Raw genomic sequence first — 20509 nt, forward strand, 5'->3', positions numbered from 1 at the left:
GTTGAGTTGTTTCTCTTTTATGCATTTTTTTCGGTACTTTTTGCATACAAATTATAACTTTTGAGTAAATAAATGTCTACAGAATGGCGTACGTGTGCACGCTTTTACGCTAACTTATTAAATCAATTTGTTAAAAACAGTTATTAAATCAATGGAGTTAAGAGAAAGCACGCATGTGAGTGTGTGTGTGTAAAAGCTGTTTTTTCGAAGCAACACAAATATCTGAATGTGCAAAAAGAATGGGGTTTTATTGAATTACGGCCTCTTAATCACAAATGTGTGGGTAAGAATACTAAAAAAAATATTTATAAAAGTAAAGTAAAGACATAAATTCACTTATAGTGCGTTTCTAATAATTTTCTGCATTTTATTCATTATTAACTGGGGCACTTACAATAGAAAAAAATTTAATAAAAAGTAATAATAATACGAAAAAATTAAATTAAATTGCCTTAAATAAATGAAAATAATATAAAATTCAAATCAAAATTAAAATTAGAAAATTTAAATGCAAAATAATTTTATCAAAAATTGCAATTGAAATGCAAATTAAAATTTAATTAAAATTAAAATTAAACGTAAATTAAAATTAAAATTAGTATTAAAATTAAATTAAAATGAAAATTAAAATTAAAAATTAAATAAAATAAAATTAAAATTAAAATCAACGTTACAACTAAATTTAAAATTAAAATTAAGATTTAAATTAAAAATAACATTAAAATTAAAATAAAAATCAACATTACTATTAAATTTAAAATTAAAATTAAGATTTAAATTAAAAATAAATTTAAATAAAATTAAAATTAAAATCAACATTACAACTAAATTTAAAATTAAAATTAAAATCAAAATTACAATTAAATGTAAGAATTAAAATTAAAATCAACATTAAAATTAAATTTAAAATTAAAATTAAGATTTAAATTAAAAATAACATTAAAATTAAAATTAAAATTAAAATCAACATTACAACTAAATTTAAAATTAAAATTAAATTTAAATTAAAAATAAATTAAAATAAATTAAAATTAAAAAATTTAAACATTAAATTAAATTTAAATTAAAATTAAATTTAAAATTAAAATTAAGATTTAAAATAAAAAATTTAAAATTAAATTAAAATCAACATTAAAACTAAAATTAAAATTAAAATTAAAATCAAAATTAAAATTAAAAATTTAAAATTAAATTAAATTAAATTAAATTTAAAATTAAAATTAAGATTTAAATTAAAAATAAATAAAATTAAAATTAAAATCAACATTACAACTAAATTTAAAATTAAAATTAAGATTTAAATTAAAAATAACATTAAAATTAAAATAAAAATCAACATTACTATTAAATTTAAAATTAAAATTAAGATTTAAATTAAAAATAAATTAAAATTAAAATAAAATCAACATTACAAAAATTTAAAATTAAAATTAAGATTTAAATTAAAAATAACATTAAAATTAAAATTAAAATTAAAATTACATTAAAATTAAAAATTTAAAATTAAAATTAAATTAAAATTAAAATTAAATTAAAAATTAAAATTAAATTAATATAAATTAAAAATAACATTAATTTTAAAATTAAATTAAGATTAAAATTAAAATAAAAATAAAATTAAAAATAAAATTAAAATTAAAACTAAAATTAATGTAAGCTAAAATGGCAATTAAATCGCATATCAAGATTTAAACTAGAACTTATAATTAAAATTAATAATAATATTAGATAAAAAATTCAATCAAAATTAAAATCGAAATTAAATTAAAATCAGAAATGAAATTTAAATTTAAATTACTAATACTAATAATCATAAATGTCATAAACGTTGTAAGGAAAAGCTAAGTTTGGTCACAACAGAATATTCATACTCTCACAATTTGCAAAGATTATGGGCGAGAAAAAACTTCCAGGTTTTCTAAAACTTAATGTTATTCAACGAAAACATGAAAAGATTTCAATCATATTTGGTATAGGTCATAAGCTAACTTAACTCTGGTCGAGACCAACGGTCTGATACACTTAGTTGAGACCAACGGTGCTTGGCTAGGCCAAGTGGTGTTTAAAAATATTTGTATGGAAATACGTGATGTATTTACACTCATATATGTACAATATAGAAACATTTTTGAAATTTCTTACTTCTCGATTTGGTTGAAATTAAATTGACTGCCTTGTTCACGCTTGGCGTGACAATAGCGTTTACAAAAAATGTAACATTTTGAGAAAAATTACATTTCTCTTAACATTTAAAACGCTCTAGCGGCTAAAGTATTTGACCTAGATAAACATACAAACCAATTTGGAAATGTAACAAACATGAAAACAGATAAATCAACAGTGCGAAGTGATAGAAACATATCAAAGTTCATATATTTTCAAATATATGGGGTCTAGCCAAGCACCATTGGTGCACTAAGGTGTAATATTATAATATCCTTTTTTCGTCCTGTTCGATACGATATCCTTGAATTTTTTTCTGAATTCTATAGACAATAAAATTCTAGGAAGCTACCTGGAAGCGCAAGTCGTTTGCTACACTCTAAATATATTTAAATAACATTTAAAAACAAAATATGCCTGGCCAGACCCGAGGGTCTCGATGAGATATGCTACATTGGCTTGACCGAAGACATAAAGTCCGCTAGAATACGATTTATGATATGTAGTATATATATTCACACACTTTCAACACTTATATATATATTAATCAATACAAATAATATAAATCCAACCAGTAGCTTGAAATTCTTTTACATTTGTGACATAAAGACATGCTGTCATCATAAGAGGATTCTCTCCGAAGTTCAAAAATATATCTCACCACTCGATCGATATGTATAGCCTTCAATGGTATAAAGTCAACCTAATGTTTGAAATTTTTTAGTGGATATATGAAAGCTAGACGGGGTGTTAACCGGGTTTTAGGCATTTTTGACACAAAGGTACAATTCTTTCATTACAGTGCATATGTTGGCTTGAAAACTTATATTCTATTTTAAAAAAAGTTTTGAACCTGATATACTTAACATATTTTAAAAGCAGTATCAGGTCAATTAAAAAGTCTCCGACATATAGATGGAACTAAATTCAAATGAGTTTTTAGTTAGCCCTGACCTTCAAGCGGCGCGTGTATAAATTTAATGATTATTGTGTGAATTGTTTAATTTTAACTTAAGCACTTTTTGATATTGTAAAAAAGTTGATAAAAAAAAATTTGCGTGTTGATAAAATATTAGCTTCCCATCAAACCATCAAAGATACATATGCTAAGTTTAAGAAGTTGTTACCGACATCAAACATCAAAAAGTCCACAAAATAATTTCGGATGGATATCAACTGAACATGTTAATGATGTAATTCAGAAGTATTTGGGTATGAGAAAGCTCTATGCAAAGTGGGTGCCACGCGACCAAAAACAACGACGAGCTAATAATTCGGATCAGTATTTGGTGATGTTCAAGTAATAAACCAAATTTTTTGCGTCCACATGTGGCAATAGATGAAACGTGGCTCCATTATTCTATCCCAAAGTCCAATTAACCGTCATTCCAGTGATGAAATCGTCTGTAATTTGGGATGCGCACGAAATAAGTTTTATTGACCACTTTGAAAAAGGAAGGATCATCAACAGAGATTATTAAATAACGTTATTGGATCGTTTGATGGACGAAATCGCAGAAAAGCGGTTGCATTTAAAGAAAAAGAAGTGCTGTTTCACCAAGCCAATGCACTGTGCCACGATTCAGTGAAAACGATGCCAAAATTCATGAATTTGACTTCGAATCGCTTCCGCATCTACCGTATTCTCAAGATCTGACCCTCATCGTCTATTTCCTGTTCGCAGATTTTCGTCGAATAAAGGGGTGATAGCCGAAACTGAGTTCTATTTTAGGCCGGGAACTTCTCAATTAGCCTGTTATGTGGATACCAAAACAATTTTTAATATCAAGTTGATGTTAATTGGTTTATTAGTTCATAATATAAAGAATTTCGCCTAAAGGTGGGGTTTCCCACGCCCATTTTACAATTTTGATGCTTGCTTCTTTGCAGCTCTTTCATGACATCTGGAGTGTAAATGTAAATTTCTCTAACGCGTTTATTTATTGAGTTATAGCATATTTAGTAGTTTTCGACATAACCATTATTTGGGTAGTGGGCGTGATTACTATCCGATTTTACTCATTTTTACACCATCTGAGGAAGTTCGGTTACCGATTTTCATTTATCAAGTTATTTTATTTAAAAAAAAATATTGAAATTTTTATCAATTAGATGGCAACTGTGTTCTTCTGTTCGTGGAAAGCTAATAGCAACTTTTTTCAAAATTAGATATTGAATGAATTTCAAACAATTTGTAAAAATATGTATTAGAAAAAAACTTTTATTTGTAATATGTGGCAACTTTTGCCAAACTCGTAGGAGTGAAGCAATTTAATAGGCAACCTTTTCGGATACGATGTGCTCTCAGTTACTTCATATGACATGCCGAGTTTGAAACCATCACTCACTGCAGTGTAGCTCATCTATAACTTCAATATTTTATATTAATTAAATTATTTTTGTTATTAAATGTTTTTAAATGTTTTCATTATTTTTTCCTTTATTTTGAATTTTAATACATGTTTGATCCCCTCTATAGTTTATGTACGAGTATATATGTATATTATTCAAATGCTTTTACAATATAACTATCCTGTGGTACGCATTTACTTCCTCTGTTCCACAAAAGGCTCACGTTTGTTTAATTTCTTTTTTATTATAACTGTAAATTAAAATACCAATTTCTGTTTGAGTGAAGTGTTTATTTAGCGAATAAATTGAATTGTCCTCAATATTAACCACTCAATCAAATTAGAACTAATTAAAAAGCTTTGTTTGCAATTATCATACAATGTTTATGATGTCAAATTCAGATAAGCAGATTCCGTTAGTTGCGGTTGAAAATCGATAAAATTTTATTACGGTATAAAAAGGCTTACATTTTCATGCGCATGAATAAAATATTTTCATTATCACAATTGCGACAACAAATTATTGCCAGCAGAGGGAAGAGAGATGTAAGTTCTTGGCAATATTTTAGGTGCTTCGTGATTTTCATTTGAAACTATTATTTTGTAAAAATAAATGTGCTATTATTTCAGAAAGGTTCCCAAAAAATGGCTTTAAAAGAACTTTCGAATCGATGTTTTGAAAAGTTTATGTACACTTTCCACAGCTTTGATAATTTTAACACATTGTGCTTCAGAAATATGGGTTCTGTAAAATTGCTTAGAAAGTGTTGCGAGATATCTTCGGACTTTGTTAGTAATTATTACACACATTTTAGCCTTTCAGTTTATGCTAACTTAAAATAGCTGTCACTCGTTTAATAGCCTTAAATAGAGGCATTAACATGGAAAGTGATTAGATTATATTATTCAGGACTATATCTATAATAGCGTTTCGACCTGAAAAATTTGTTCGAAGATTGCACTATCGGACAATAACGCATGCCAAATTTGGCATGAAAAAGCTTTCCATACTACAACTTGACTCCGATCGTTCACTTGGTATGGCAACAATGTACCATAGAGATCCGACAATGGCGAATCCGACAAATGAGCAGCTTTTTAGTGAGAAACGACGTATGCAAAATTTCATGACGATAACTCAAAAATTGAGGCACATATACAAACAGAAATTTATGAAAATGATAATTCTTTAGTCAAAGAAGTAACAATACGGATATATTCTATTATAAGAAACCAAACCTCAAAGTCTGTTGTAAAACCTAACCAGGAAGATTACCTGAGATAGGTACCGAGCTCAGTCACAACACAATTTTTACACGCCTTAATGCTTATTCATCTAAGCACCGTTATATCGTCATTTTTGTCCGAATGAACCTGGATTCGATTTCGGTATCATAGAGGACATCACCGTAAATGGATAGACCATAAAGTTACCTAAATGAGGAGGATGAAGTCATTGGCAAAGTTCACGCAAGTGAGGAAAGTTCTCCGAGCGCCATTCACTTAAGAGTGGTCAGAATGTATCCTCTGCGTAGCCAAAGAACGTCCGTTTGAAGGCGAGAAAAAGTGAAAAGGCGAACCATCCCTGCACAGGGTTGTGCGCTGGGTTTGTAATACAACTCGTAAAAAACGCCCACAATGAAAAGTAGAAAAGTAAGCAACAGCCTCGGATGAGAGACCCTCTTTTGATGACGACCTTGGCAAACACATTAAGGATTAGGATACGAGGGCATGCACCTGGAATGTCCGGTCCCTTAATTGGGACGGTGCCACTGCCCAACTGGTTGATGTTCTCGTAAAATTAAAGGCTGACATCACCGTCTTTAAAACTAATGCTATGGACAGGACAGGGACTGAGACTGAGACGAGTGAGTCCTTATGACTTTTACTACAGTGGCCATATAAAGGAGTTTACATTCGGTATGGGATTCGTTGTGGGAGAGCAACTCCGTTGCCGAGTACTGTCATTTTCCCGGTGGATGAACGCCCACGCTCCGTTTAAAGAGAAGGACGATGTGACCCAAAATGCCTTCTATGAGCGCTTGGAGCGCACCTATGAGAGCTGCCAAATGGGTTGAGGGTGACCGACTTCGCCGGGGCTCGAAATATCTGTAGTACTAGATTTCAGCATAAGAAAATCCATGAAGCTACCTGGCTCCGGATCGAAAATCCACCAACCATATCGATAATGTTGTGATCCGCTCCGAGGTCCTAACCTCGACTCGGACCACTAACTTGTAGCAGCCAAAATACGCACCCACATCTGTGCAGCAAAAAACGCAGGACAACAAACACTAGGAAGGCTCAAAGACGAGAAGCTGCAATACAACACTCAGCCGAACGATTTTTACTCGACTTGCATTCCTGCTATCTGCTCCATTGGTTTAATGCAAAAGAACATCAGGTACGGTTAGGAGTGCCGTGATACCGAAAGTTGAAGAGGGAAGAGAGACGCATTTGCAGACAAAAAAAGAGAGGCCGAAATGCGTGAAGACGAAGAGCTTGACCGGCTGGCCGACAGGAGTAATGCTCGAAAATCCTACGAAAAGATGCAGCGACTAAAATAAGGTTTCAAGACCGGAGTTGGTAGAACCCCCAGAGGTGATCCAGTGACTGATGCCCAGAGCATACTGAAATTATGGAAGGAACACTTCTTGAGCCTGCTGAATGGCAGTGAAAGTGTTAATTTTGGAGATGGCGAACTCGATTCTCCAATCGATGATGATAGAGCAGACGTTCATTGCCCAACCAAATAGCAGTTAGCCGTCTGAAGAACAATTAAGCGGTGGGGGCATATCGGGCCGAGATATTTAAATACAGCATAAGGAGCATACATCAACTTCTTTGTAGAATATGGTCGGACGAAAGCATGCCGTTCTATTGTCCAGTGTTCAGCCCTATCCGTATCCACAAAAAGAGAGACCCCACATATACGCCAACGAAATATCTCCTGTCATCAATCAAACAGTCGTCGCTCTCGCGACTTGGCTTTCACGTCAGTGTTGACAGTAATAACTTCGAAGTCGTAGATAAGTTCGTTTATCTCGGAACCACTAGTAACGCGAACAATATTGTCAGCCTAGATATCCAACGCAGAATAACTCTTGCCAATAAGTGCTACACGAGCTCAGATGGCGCTAAGCCAAATATCTTCTACTGCTGCCCCGATTCCAGGAACTGTGATTTATTAAATGAAATCAAATTTGAATGAAATTATTCACAATAAGCAAGCGTATGAAAAAATATTCTGTGAACTTAATTAAAATTAATATGCCTAATTAAAACTTATATTTCACGACACATCGCTAGATCAACAATCATCAATTAAATCGCTCAAAGGATTATTGGGGAAATGGGTTTCCGGTGAAATAAAAATGTTTGCATAATTTTTACAAATCCACACTTGCTGCTTTTGTCATGTAATAAATCTGTATTTGCAGGAAACATTAAATATTACAAGAATACAACAACAACAGCAACAAATACAAAAACAAAAAATGCAATATAAATCCAGCCACTTTGTGTCGCACATAATTACGACTAATTTGCAACCATTTGCAAAGAGGGTCGCGCGAACGATTAACGGCGACAAGTACACGAACAAATGCACTCACACATATACATAGATGCATACGCGTTAGCAAAGGAAGATGCCTCCAAAAAGCAACAACACCAGCAACAGCCAATAAAAAAGCATAAGCAAATACACCAAATGAGGCTTGAAAAGGAAATATACGCGCGTTGAGTAGGCGAAGGGCGTGTAAGTAAATAAAAAAACGAAAGAAAAAAAGTGAACTTCATTTACTGCGAAGCTATAATACCCTACACAAATATAAAAAATAGCATGCAAGAATTTGATTTTGATTGAAGAGTTTGTATGACAGCTATATACTATAGTAGTCCGATCTGAACGATTTCTTCTGGTATTTTAGCGTTGCCTTAGATAATAATTCCTGCTAAATTTCGTTAAGATATCTTATCAAATAAATGAGTTTTCCATACCAGGGCTTGAGATTGATTAATGAGTTTGTATGGCAACTATATGCTATCGTAGCCCGATCTGAACGATTTCTTCTGGTATTTTAGTGTTATCTTAGATAAGAATTTCTGGCAAATTTTATTAAGATATATTGTCGAATAAATGAGTTTTCCATACCAGGGCTTGAGATTGATCGATAGGTTTATATGATAGTTATATCATATAGTAGTCCGATCTGAACGATTTCTTCTAGTATTTTAGTATTGTCTTAGATAATAATTATTGTCAAATTACGTTAAGATATATTGTCGAATAAATGAGTTTTCCATACCAGGGCTTGAGATTGATCGTTCAGTTTGTATGACAGCTATAAGCTATAGTTGTCCGATCTGTAAGATTTCTTCAGATATTTTAGCGTTATCTTAGATAATAATTCTTGCCAAATTTCGTTAAAATATTTTGACAAATAAAAAAGTTTGCCATACCATGACTTGAGATTGACCGATGGGTTTGTATGGCAGCTACATGATTTAGTGGTGCGATCTCAACAATTTCTTGATGTATTTCATAGTTGCCTTGGACAATGATCCTTGCCAAATTTTGTGACGATATCTAGTTAAATAAAAAAGTTTTTCATACAAAAACTTGATTTCGATCGATGAGTTTGTATGGCAGCTATATCTTACAGTGGTCCATTATCGGCGCTTATAAGAAGGAAGCAGCGTCTTTGACAGAAAATGATATGAGCAAAATTTTGGAGCCATATCTCAAAAATTGAGAGAATGGTATAAACTTAATATACCCTGTTACAGGTATACATATGTAAATACACGCACACAGACGCACACGCGGACAGGCAGACAGCTAGAACTGCCAACGCAGCGGTTAAATAGCTGAGTTTATGCATATTTTTGGTAAGCGCGGATTAAATGCCGCTACGCACACAGACGTACTCAAAAAGGACCGCATACATATGCAAATTCAGTCGCCTGCTAACAAGCCTACTTGTAAGCGCATTGCCGCACACGCGAGTACAATTAAAATACAATTTTTGTGCACAATTTCAGCAGCGTAATTAATTTTTAATTTCGTCTGAACGAGTAATTGCACAATGCAACAAGCAAGCCGAACACGCGGCAACAGCAGGCGTTGTGTTGACACGCGAATATCGAGGGGCGTGCCAAAGCAATGGAGAAATTGCCGCCACCGCGTCAAAAGCGCCAGAAATCCAGACAAAGATGCAGTTGTAAGTGTACGAATGTATATATATGCGTGTGTGTGTGTGTGGCACTACCAGTTGGCAATGGCGTGCTGTAGTCAGCAAAATGAAAATATCGAGTACATTCGAAATTGCACACTTGACGCTCACGTACCGACATATATTGGCGCGCCACAAAAAAATATACCATGCACACACATACGCCCATATGTAGAGACATAACGAGCGTACAAACAAGCTGGCAAGCAAGCAATGAGGCAACAGGCGCAGCAACAACAACAGCGACACGCACATAAATAAACAAACTACAACGTTGTCAGCGGCGCAAACAAACGGAGGCAAAGCTTGCATGCAGGCAGCACATCAGCAGCAGCCAGCCAGACATGCGAGGCTGTAACGGTGTACCTGCCTACACACAAATGTACATGCATGAGCATTGCTGACGGGGGTTCACATGGCGTATGCGCAATCAGCGCAAGCACGCCAACCAGCATATATGTACGTATATGTATGAGTGTGTGTTTGTGGACTGCCAAGGCGAGGCTGAGGTTGCCAGGCTGTCAGCTTGGCGGCTTGGCACGAACGCAGACTTAATGCAACGCTATACATGCTGTTTATAAACGTGTATGTACTTATGTATGTGTGAGTGTGTGTGGTTATGTGGCACTCACGCGTTGCAATTATGTGTTGCACGACATGGTAGTGTGGAATATTGGCTGAGGGTAAAGGAAAAGTGCATATATTTGTGTAATGGAGTTAAGGAATATACATACATATATATGTATGTATAGGTATATCAATATACATATACGTATATTTAAAAGGACTATGTGGCTACAAAATATTATATAGAAATTTATGAAAAAAATATTTTGTAGCTAAAAAACGGATATTTTTACGTGAAATAGATAGGTTATTTTTTTGAAATATTTCTATTTCGTTGCATCTTCCTGCTAAAGCAACTCAAAGTACTAAATCCTTGCACAATTCATAGGACTCGACTTTAAAGCAATTCTGAAGCTTATGAAGCAAGAACTCCGAAAAAATACATATGTAAATGTTGAAACGAAAATTTATTAACAAAAAATTAACAAGTGAAAATTTTGCAATATTTACAACAAAAAATTGAATTAATTGGCTAATTTATTTATACCGCCAAAATGTAGGCAACTATTGTTAAATTTATTACCAAACAAGTAAGGAAGGGTGAAAACTTCAAACAGAGTATCGGAAGCCAAGCAATAATATATAGGTATATATAACTCATAGTCTGACCGAAAAATTCAACATAAAGTTCGTTAGAAAAACGAAAATCATTATACAAGGTCTGTGGCAAATGAAACAAGACTGTTAAAAAAACAACAAAAAATTAATATTTTTCAAAAGTTAAATTTTTTTATTCAAAGTAGTTTCCTTGTACTTCGATGCAGCGTTTAACCCGGTCAATTAGCATTTCAAATGAGTATTTAAAGTCATTTTTCGGAATGCTCTTGAGAATATCGGTCGTCACCTTTTGGATAGCTGGAATGTCCTGAAACCAGTGTCCTTTCATGGGCAAATGAAGTTTTCCAAATAGGTAAAAATCACAGGGTGCCAGATCAAGTGAGTAGGGTGAGTGATTAATGGTTAATATGGAGTTTTTTGTCAAAAGTCAGTGACAAGCGTCGACCGATGACACGGTGCATTATCGTGCAACAGGCGCCAGGACCCTGGCGCACGGTATTGTGGTCGAGCACGACGAATGCGTGACAAAAGGCGCTTCGCAACACCAAGGTAAAACGCAGGTGGGACAAACTCTGGGTGTAGAATACCCTCGGAATCGTAAAAACAAATCAGCATTGTCTTTATTTTTGACTTCTGAAGTAGACCGACTTCTGATCGCCACAGTGGTCCTCACGACCTTTTCGAATCGCTTAAGCCACTCATGCATATAACTACGGGATAGGCACTGATCACCATAAACTTTTTTCATCATTTGAAATGTTTCAGTAAACGTTTTCCCAAGTTTAAACAAAATTTAATATTTGCTCTTTGTTCAAAATGCATTTTACGACCGATGACCAAAAGCTGCTGTCACTTTTTGATCGATAACATCGATTGTAGTTATCCAATTGTCTTAAAATTTTTACGAAATGTCAACAAGAGATCAAACTTTTCATTTCATATACCCAGCAATAGGTGGCGGCACCAGAAACAGTTATATTTAAAAAGTTCTGTTTCTTTTTCGACAGACCTTGTATATAGGTATATGGGAGTTGGAGTAGTATCGACCCAATTTAATCTATGTTTGCCAACACTAAAACTATTAACATGCCCGTACTAAATAAATGTTCCCTGAGGTTCACTAAGGTACCTTAAATACAATCAGCAATCGTATGGAGTAATGCCGGATGTTCGAAAGTCCTGATATTAGTTATGTATATGGGAGCTATGTCAAGCTTTCGCCCAATTTTATTTATTTTTGGCACAAATATACACCGTTCTGAGTTAAATATGCTTTCTAATTTTCATTGAGAAAACTAAAATATTGGCTAATATATGCTAACTAAAGTCACCTGGAAGTTCCAAAATCTTTTACCTCAGGGAACTTTCCCTGATTCAACCAATCCTTGATTTGGATTTGTGCAATTTTGATCATAAGGTAGCATACTCTAAAGGCATTATTCCTGCAAAGTTTTATCTCGTCATATTAATAACTTCTTGTTTGGTGTACTAGAAAGGGAAAGTATCAAATTGAACCCAAAATTAAGTTATAAGGAACTAGGCGGTGGTTGTAGTCCGATTTTTCCCATTTTTGCATTGTAACGTAAAAATGTCAGAGGAATAGCACGTACCAAATTTTGTTGAAATCGGTACGGCGGGTCTCGAGATAAGTGATGTCACCTTAAAAAGGGCGGTGCCACGGTCGTCATCCAATTTTGACCACGATTCCATTAAAGCCGACTCATACCATTTCGGGGGTAAAGTTTAATGTCTCTGGCATATTAAAGTGTTTATTTATCGCGCTTTTTAACAGTACAGTTATATGTTCAGGATCAAGGCTTAAAAACCTTGGAACTCATACATACGAACTTCCTAGTGAGCTGATAGGAATAGAGAGAAAATGCCTAAGCCGAGGTGTATTGGAATTAGATATATTATAAGATTATTAGATCAAATCAAAGGCGTTCTTCTTTCTAGCTTCAAAACAGACTGTATATAGAAGTCCCAGTGCGATCTATATTTTTAGGATCAGCCATTGAAGTTGTACCAGTAATACATAAATATTTTATTGACATAAAACCTGATTACCGATCGGGAGTTCAGACTTTGAACATGCAGAAAACTCCTGTATGGTCTTTAGTTAAGTATTTTTGAACAAAATAGGCTAATTCCACAAAAGCCTCTTGATTCAAAATCACCATAGAACTGATAACTATAAGAACCAGTATTGATGAGCGAAAATAGCTCACTATATCTCAAATTTAATGAAAGAAAATAAGCCTCTGTTTATCCAAGTTTGTGGTTTGACATTCTACAATTGGTACTTGTTCACAAACCAGAAAAGACCTTTTTGCATATTTATTTCATGACTAGATCTGCGCATTTCAGCTATACGGAGGCTGCTATATATATTTCTCTGGCCTAGGCAACACTAAGTGTTGCCAGGTGCAATCTGACATTTCCATTGGAAAGTTTGACATTTTTTAGCATAACATAACACTCAGAACGTTTTGTCATTTAATCGTGAATTGTTTTATTTACAGGGAATTAAAAAATTCATCTCGGCCAAAAAATGGAATTAACTCGTGAACATTTTCGTGGGATCATTTTTCACAACTTTCAACGTGGATTATCACGACAAGAGTGCATCGCTGAACTAAAATCTTTGTATGGCTATGAAGCTCTATCCTATAGCACTGTGAAAAACTGGTACAACGAATTCAATCGTGGCCGACGCTCGCTCAAAGACGAATTCCGTGAAGGTCGTCCAAAAACAGCCGTTGTGTCAGAAAACATCGATGCCGTACGTGAACTGATAATGCAAGACCGTCATGTAACATACCTTCAGATAGAGGCATGCCTATGCATTTCTCCCACCAGCATACATTCGATATTGCATGAACACCTGGCCGTAAAAAAGGTTTGTTCTCGTCGGATCCCGCACAATTTGACAATCGCTCAAAAAAAGGCTCGTGTGGATTGGTGTAAAGAAATGCTGAAAAAATACAATCGCGGTGCTTCAAAAGACGTTTATAAGATCGTCACAGGTGACGAATCATGGATCTATGCGTATGAGCCCGAAACAAAACAGCAATCGGCCGTGTGGGTCTTCCAGGACTAGCTAAATCCAACGAAAGTTGTTCGTGTAAGAAACACTTCGAAGCAAATGGTCGCCTGTTTCTTCGGCAAAACCGGTCATGTGGCAACTGTTCCGCTTGAGCAACGTAGGACGGTCAATTCTGAGTGGTACACTACCATTTGTTTGCCTGAAGTCTTCGGAGAAATTCGAAAAACGAACAAGAGAAGACGAATCATTGTGCACCATGACAATGCGAGCTCTCACACATCGGCTCAAACCAGCGCCTTTTTGACCGGCCAAAACGTCGAATTGATGGGTCATCCGCCGTACAGCCCTGACTTGGCACCCAATGACTTCTTTTTATTCCCATACATCAAGAAAATAATGCGTGGTCAATGATTTTCGTCGCCAGAAGATGCTGTTGAGGCATTCAAAAACCATGTTTTGGAGGTGCCTCAATCGGAGTGGAAAGAGTGCTTCGAAAATTGTTTTGAGCGCATGCAAAATGTGTATAAATCTTAATGGAGAATATTTTGAAAAACAATAAAACCATTTTCGTTGATAAATATTCCTATTTTCATTATTAGGTCAGAAATATATATAGCAGCCCTCGTATTACTATAATCTTATAGAGAAATATGTTGTTATTAGTCATAAATAATAAAAGTGAGGTTAGAAATCAGTTTCTCATATATCATAACTCCGTCACCCTTCTTTAGTTATATTTTTAAGCTAAGTTAACTGATAAGAAATTGTTGGAGTGAACTAAAACTAGAATCTCTAATCGACATTGAAGTAATTCCAATTTTTGAATGGTTCTGAAATATGGTCTAAAGCTTAAGTAATGGATAGAAATTACTTAAAGACTTTCAGCTATAAATAGATATCTGTGCCTTCTAAGAAGCTTTCTTGCCAAAGTTATGACAAAAGTTCAATGGAAAACCACTTAAGGTTGTCTCATTTTCAATGTGTCTTAAAAATGCATTCATTCATTAGAAACGAGACATTGGACCCTGTAAAGATCTTTATAGCCGTATACCATCCTTTAAGGATGATGGGCATGGCACCATCTACTTTTAGCTGCAATCACAAATCTCGGTGCTCTTGAAAGTTCCAACAGTATAAAAAATGCGATAGCGCACGAATTTAGCTCTTCCTTACTTGTGTGAATATATATTATTGTTAATTTTGACTTTCATATGTGTATTAGTACTTGAAAAACATCGGGTTGGTAGCAGAGGATCTATTAACATATTTTAGTTAAAAATCAAAATTCGCTGAAGGCACTGAGGGGCAGTTCAACCAAGTGTATGGAAAGTTGCATGAAGACAGCCGTGCCTGCAAAGGCTCAGGGGCCTATTTGAAAGGCGATAAGAAAAATTCTTCTCTTCTTCTTATTAAAATACTTGAAAATGCAGTTTTTATTATTTTTATCAGTCCGCGTCAAATTTGATCAGTGGTTACATGCCTTTTTGTTTGCTCTCTTCTTCTATACTGGCATATATACCTACATATATGTATATCACAAAAATATATAAATTCTCGAAGCTTGTTGGCCTGTTGCTTTAACAGCTTACAGTTATGTGATAGCAATACAATGCCCACACTGCCATCAATACAGCTACACGAATGAAAATTGATGTACGCGACACACTCTGCATCCGCTCAAGCGTTCACTTACTGTCTGTTAAGCAACAACAACAATCACAAGTACAATGTGTTGCAATGTAAACGCGAATCAATTAGCAACCGTTAAGCCGTGCGCATTGAAATTTTGCATTTTTTGCTTTATTTATCACTTTTTTATCTTTTGTTGTATGGTGTGAGATTTATTGAAGACTTATGAATGTTTACATGTTAATATTTTTATACGAAAAAAAAGTTATATGTAATTATAAACATACAGCTATTGTTTTATTTTGCACTCGCCAAAACTTGTTTTATAACAAAATGAAGCCCAACAACTGCAAAATCAATGGCGAATATGCTAAAATAAGCAGGGAGCAAAAAAAATGTATTTGGGAATCTGAAACGTAATGAAATGGGTGTAGACGCCTGCATGTCTGTGACGATGCGATATTTATACAATACAAATTTACGCACACAATAGGCTCTTGTGTGCATATGTAGGTGGGTGTCTGAAATGGAAGCGCCGAAATGTATGCAAGAACATGTTCATATTTACTTATTTATTTATTTCTTATATAGCTTTGAATGTGTGCATGCCTACAGCCATTTAAATGTTATCACAGCATCTTTTCATTTATTGTAATTTCTATATTTTTTTGGCAACACAAATAAGTTTTTTCTGGCAATTTTGCCTTTTCATGCAAACCTACAAAGCCTAGATTGAGGCGCATATTCAAGAGTAGGATTTTTGAACCAAATTAACCCATTGAAGTCGCTCATTTTTGGAGATATCGTCCTGCAATTTTGCACATGCCCGTTCCTTCCCAAAAAGCTGTTTATTTGCCAGAACAACCGATATCGGAATAGTATAGCATATAGCTGGCATACAAACTGATCTATAAAAATTAAGTTCTAGCGTGGAAAACTTTTTTATTCGACAAGATTTCTTCTTGAAATTTGGCATAGATTATTTTTTAAGGCAACGGTATAATTTGTCAAGAAATTCTTAATATCGGATCACGAGAGCCATATAAATTGTCCGTTTAAAATCAAGTTCCTGTATGGAAAAGTTTTTTATGTGACGAGATATGTTCATAAAATTATACGTGAATTATTGTCCCAAACAAAGGTATAATCCGCAAGCAAAATGTTAAGATCGTAACTTTATGTCATACAAACTGGCCCAACCATGTCATACAAACAGACCCATCCAAAACAAGTTTTGTAGAGAAAACTTTTTTATGTGACGAGATGTGTTCATGAAATTTGACCTGAATTATTGTTCTAAGCAGGGATATAATCTACGAGCATAAAGTTCAGATCGGTTCACTATAGCATATAGCTGCCATACAAACCGACCGATCAAAATCAAGTTTTTGTATGAAAAACATTTTCAGATCAATCAAAAACAGAGAGATCTACATAATCATAAAAGATTTCTGACTTAATAATTTCATCAATATACATATCTCAGAAGCTTTTCCATTACGACAGTTATGTGGTTTCATAGCTAATTATTATTATTTTCTCAGACATCTCCTGCGCACCTTTACACATTTCTTCCTTTAAATTTTATAACTGTGACACAGTTTTAAGCGCATAAAACCACCGCCACATGCTCATATCAGATACGCATTCACTTAACTGTTGCCAGACATTCGCTATGTTCACCCCAAAGGCTAAGGGAAGAGATGAGTGCACTTTTTATTGCTGTGTTATGTACGCAGAGCAATTTTATTTGATCGTTCTCATATTTGTTTTTCTCGAACGAATTTCAATTTAATGCTGTCAACCAAGAGTACATACTGTGCATATCTCATGTGTATATATGTACATTATGCATATATAAATATACATTTACATATTACAGCTAATATATTATTTTTGATTTGGTTGCTAGATGTTCCACACACACACGCACGCGGAGCTACTGTTTTTAGCACAGACAATAATAATTATATGTAGCTCAATCGCGACATTTGCATTTATGTATGTGTGTGTTACATATTCTCCGAAATGTCTGAGTACTTATATCAATATTAAGTGAAATGAACCACTGTAGAAAAAGTAGACGTCTAGTCTCTAAATATATTTGCACGTACATGTGTACTTATTAGGGTGTCCTTTATATCTCAAGTGGCATTTTTTGCAAGCGACCCCTGAAGTTTCAGATTTTGCTCTAGAAAAAAAAATACAACGTAAACACGTTCTTTATTTTCAGTTTAAACCGCGCTTAAATCATTTTAGTTTTCTGATATATTTCATATGAGCTGTTTTGTTGCTTTTAAAATTTCTTTTCCAATTGAGCAATTCGTAAACTCTCAAAACGATAGGGTTTACTTAGACTGACCGTTGCACGAGAATCTAACGTCATCGGTTGGCCATTACCAGGAGGCAGCACCCGCAACAAATAATGCTTTGGGCCGCTGTCACCGCAGATGGGCGCTCTCCAAATGTGTTCATCGAGCCTGGCGTCAAACTAAATGCGACATATTATCGGGAAAGTGTTCTGGAGGCTGCTTTGAAGCCGTGGGCAAACAAACATTTCGGTCGCAAACCATGGACTCAGCATCGTGTCACAAAGCGCGAGTGAACCAAGAATGGCTGAAAAACAACGTTTTGAACTTCATTACGACCACACAATGGCTCTCGAATTCACCAGATGCGAATCCAATGGATTATTCTCCCTGTGCCATTTTGGAGAGCAAGGTCTGCAGTAAAAAATACACCAGTCTAGAAGAGCTGAAGAAGCCATTGTCCATGAGTGGGCCAATATACTGGCAAGTCACATTCAGGCAGCTTGCGATTCGTTTTTTGACCGTCTCAAGGCCATAGTTAAGGCAAAAGACACATTTTGTTCTTTAAAAGAAGTAAAAATAATTTTCCAAACCGAATGTAGGGTACATTTGTACATTGCCCACAAGGTCATGCCCTTAACCCTACAAGTAGGTATATCAAAACAAACATTAAGCACGACGGTGGGAGTATCATGGTCTGGGGCGCATGACATCGGGCCAATTGTTCGAATAAATGGTAAAATGTACCGGTTTCAGTATTTGGGTATACTGAAAAATTAATTAGAGCCATTTGTATTCGAATCAATGCCCATAAACTGGACATTTATGCAAGACAACAATCGGAAGCACACCGCAAAGGTAGTAAAGCATTGAACAGACAGAGAAAAAATTAGAATTATGGAGTGGCCTGCACAAAGCCCGAATCTTAATACAACAGAAAATTTATGGAATAATGTTAAGACTAAAATAGCAAGCAAAAAAATTTGAAAATTTAATAATTTATGGACTGAAATTGAGATGATTGGTATGCAATGCCAAAGGAACGATGTCAAAACTGGTGGACAGTATGCAGCAAAGATGTGAAGGGGTGATTAGAAATGGTGGATAAAGTAAAAAATACTACCGAAGTGAGCAATCTTATACTATCTTTTACTCATTTTTATTAATTTTTGTATATTTTTTAACCCTTTTCAGAATGTGTTAGTTACGTGTCCCAGCTGCCATATAGGATATCGTTTTTAAGGAAAATGGAGTATTTATTGTTTTAGTGGTTTAATAATATGAAAGTGAATAATTTTTAAAATAAAATGCATGCCTATATAAGTCCGTAAGTGATAAACTTAAGAAATATAGACATGTTTTTTATTTGATGAGCAAGTGTGCTATTTATGTGCTATATATAAAGACTTAATTTTTTTTTAAATTTAAGTTCAAATCATGTTTTCTCCTTAAAATTTTATTTCAAAAACGGATATCGTAAGTGGAACATAAGAAGATAAGTTAACCACAAATATCGTGAAAGAAAATTTTTTGTACAAGATAAAAATAAAAACGCCAAAAATAATAATTTTTCACATAAATTTTGAGGTTATTTGAAAAAGGTGTTAACGCAAAGGTTTTAGTTCCTTTTATTACCCACAACTATGTAAAATATTTTTTTTATAGAACTCGTAGTTTTGGAGGAATTCAAAAGAAACCGATTTAACTCTTAAAAATTCAACAACGTGCTTTCCTTTTTTTTAGGTTGGTAGTACTGTCAGTCACATTTATGTCAAATTTCATGTCAAAATATTCATTAGTGTTTGAGATACGTGTCGTTTTGTGAGCTGCTAAAAGTGAGTTTTTCGTATTTTGCGATGTCGAAATTTGTTGAGCAAAGAATTTGCATTAAATTTTGTTTACGGAATCAATTTTCTGCTGCGGATACGTTGAGGATGGTGCAGAAAGCCTTTGATGATGAGGTAATGTCAACCGACGAAGCTCACATTCAACAAATCAATGATTTGGAAAAACCGTCGATTAACAATTAGAGACCTTGCTGATGAAGTGAGCGTATCGAAAGGCTCAGCCAATACATTTTGGAGGATGTTTTGGGCCTCAAGCGCGTCAAATCTCGACTGGTACCTAAAACATTGAATTTTTTGGAAAAAAGGCGTCGCGTTGAAGTGTGTGAAACGATGCTTTCCGACTATCAGGGTGTCATGAAACGCATTATAACTGGCGACGAGATTTGGATCTATGCTTACGACCCCGAAACAACCGATCAATTGAGCGAATATCGTGCCAAAAGAGAGCCGAGACCAAAAAAATAGCGCCAAAGTCGCTCAAAAATCAAGGTCAGGTTGACTGTTTTCTTCGATTATCGTGGTGTTGTGCATTATGAATTCCTTCCAACCGGTCAAACAGTCAACAAGGAATATTATTTGAACGTTATGCGTCGTTTGCGTAACGCTATCCCCTATTGTGGAAAGACAATTCTTGGTTTTTACACCACGATAATGCACCATCCCATACTGCCCTCGTAATTCGTGATTATTTCGCCAAAAACTCAACCCATATCGTTCCACAACCATCGTTTTCACCTGATAT

This window comes from Bactrocera tryoni, chromosome 2 (assembly GCF_016617805.1).
Source record: "Bactrocera tryoni isolate S06 chromosome 2, CSIRO_BtryS06_freeze2, whole genome shotgun sequence".
NCBI lineage: Eukaryota > Metazoa > Arthropoda > Insecta > Diptera > Tephritidae > Bactrocera > Bactrocera tryoni.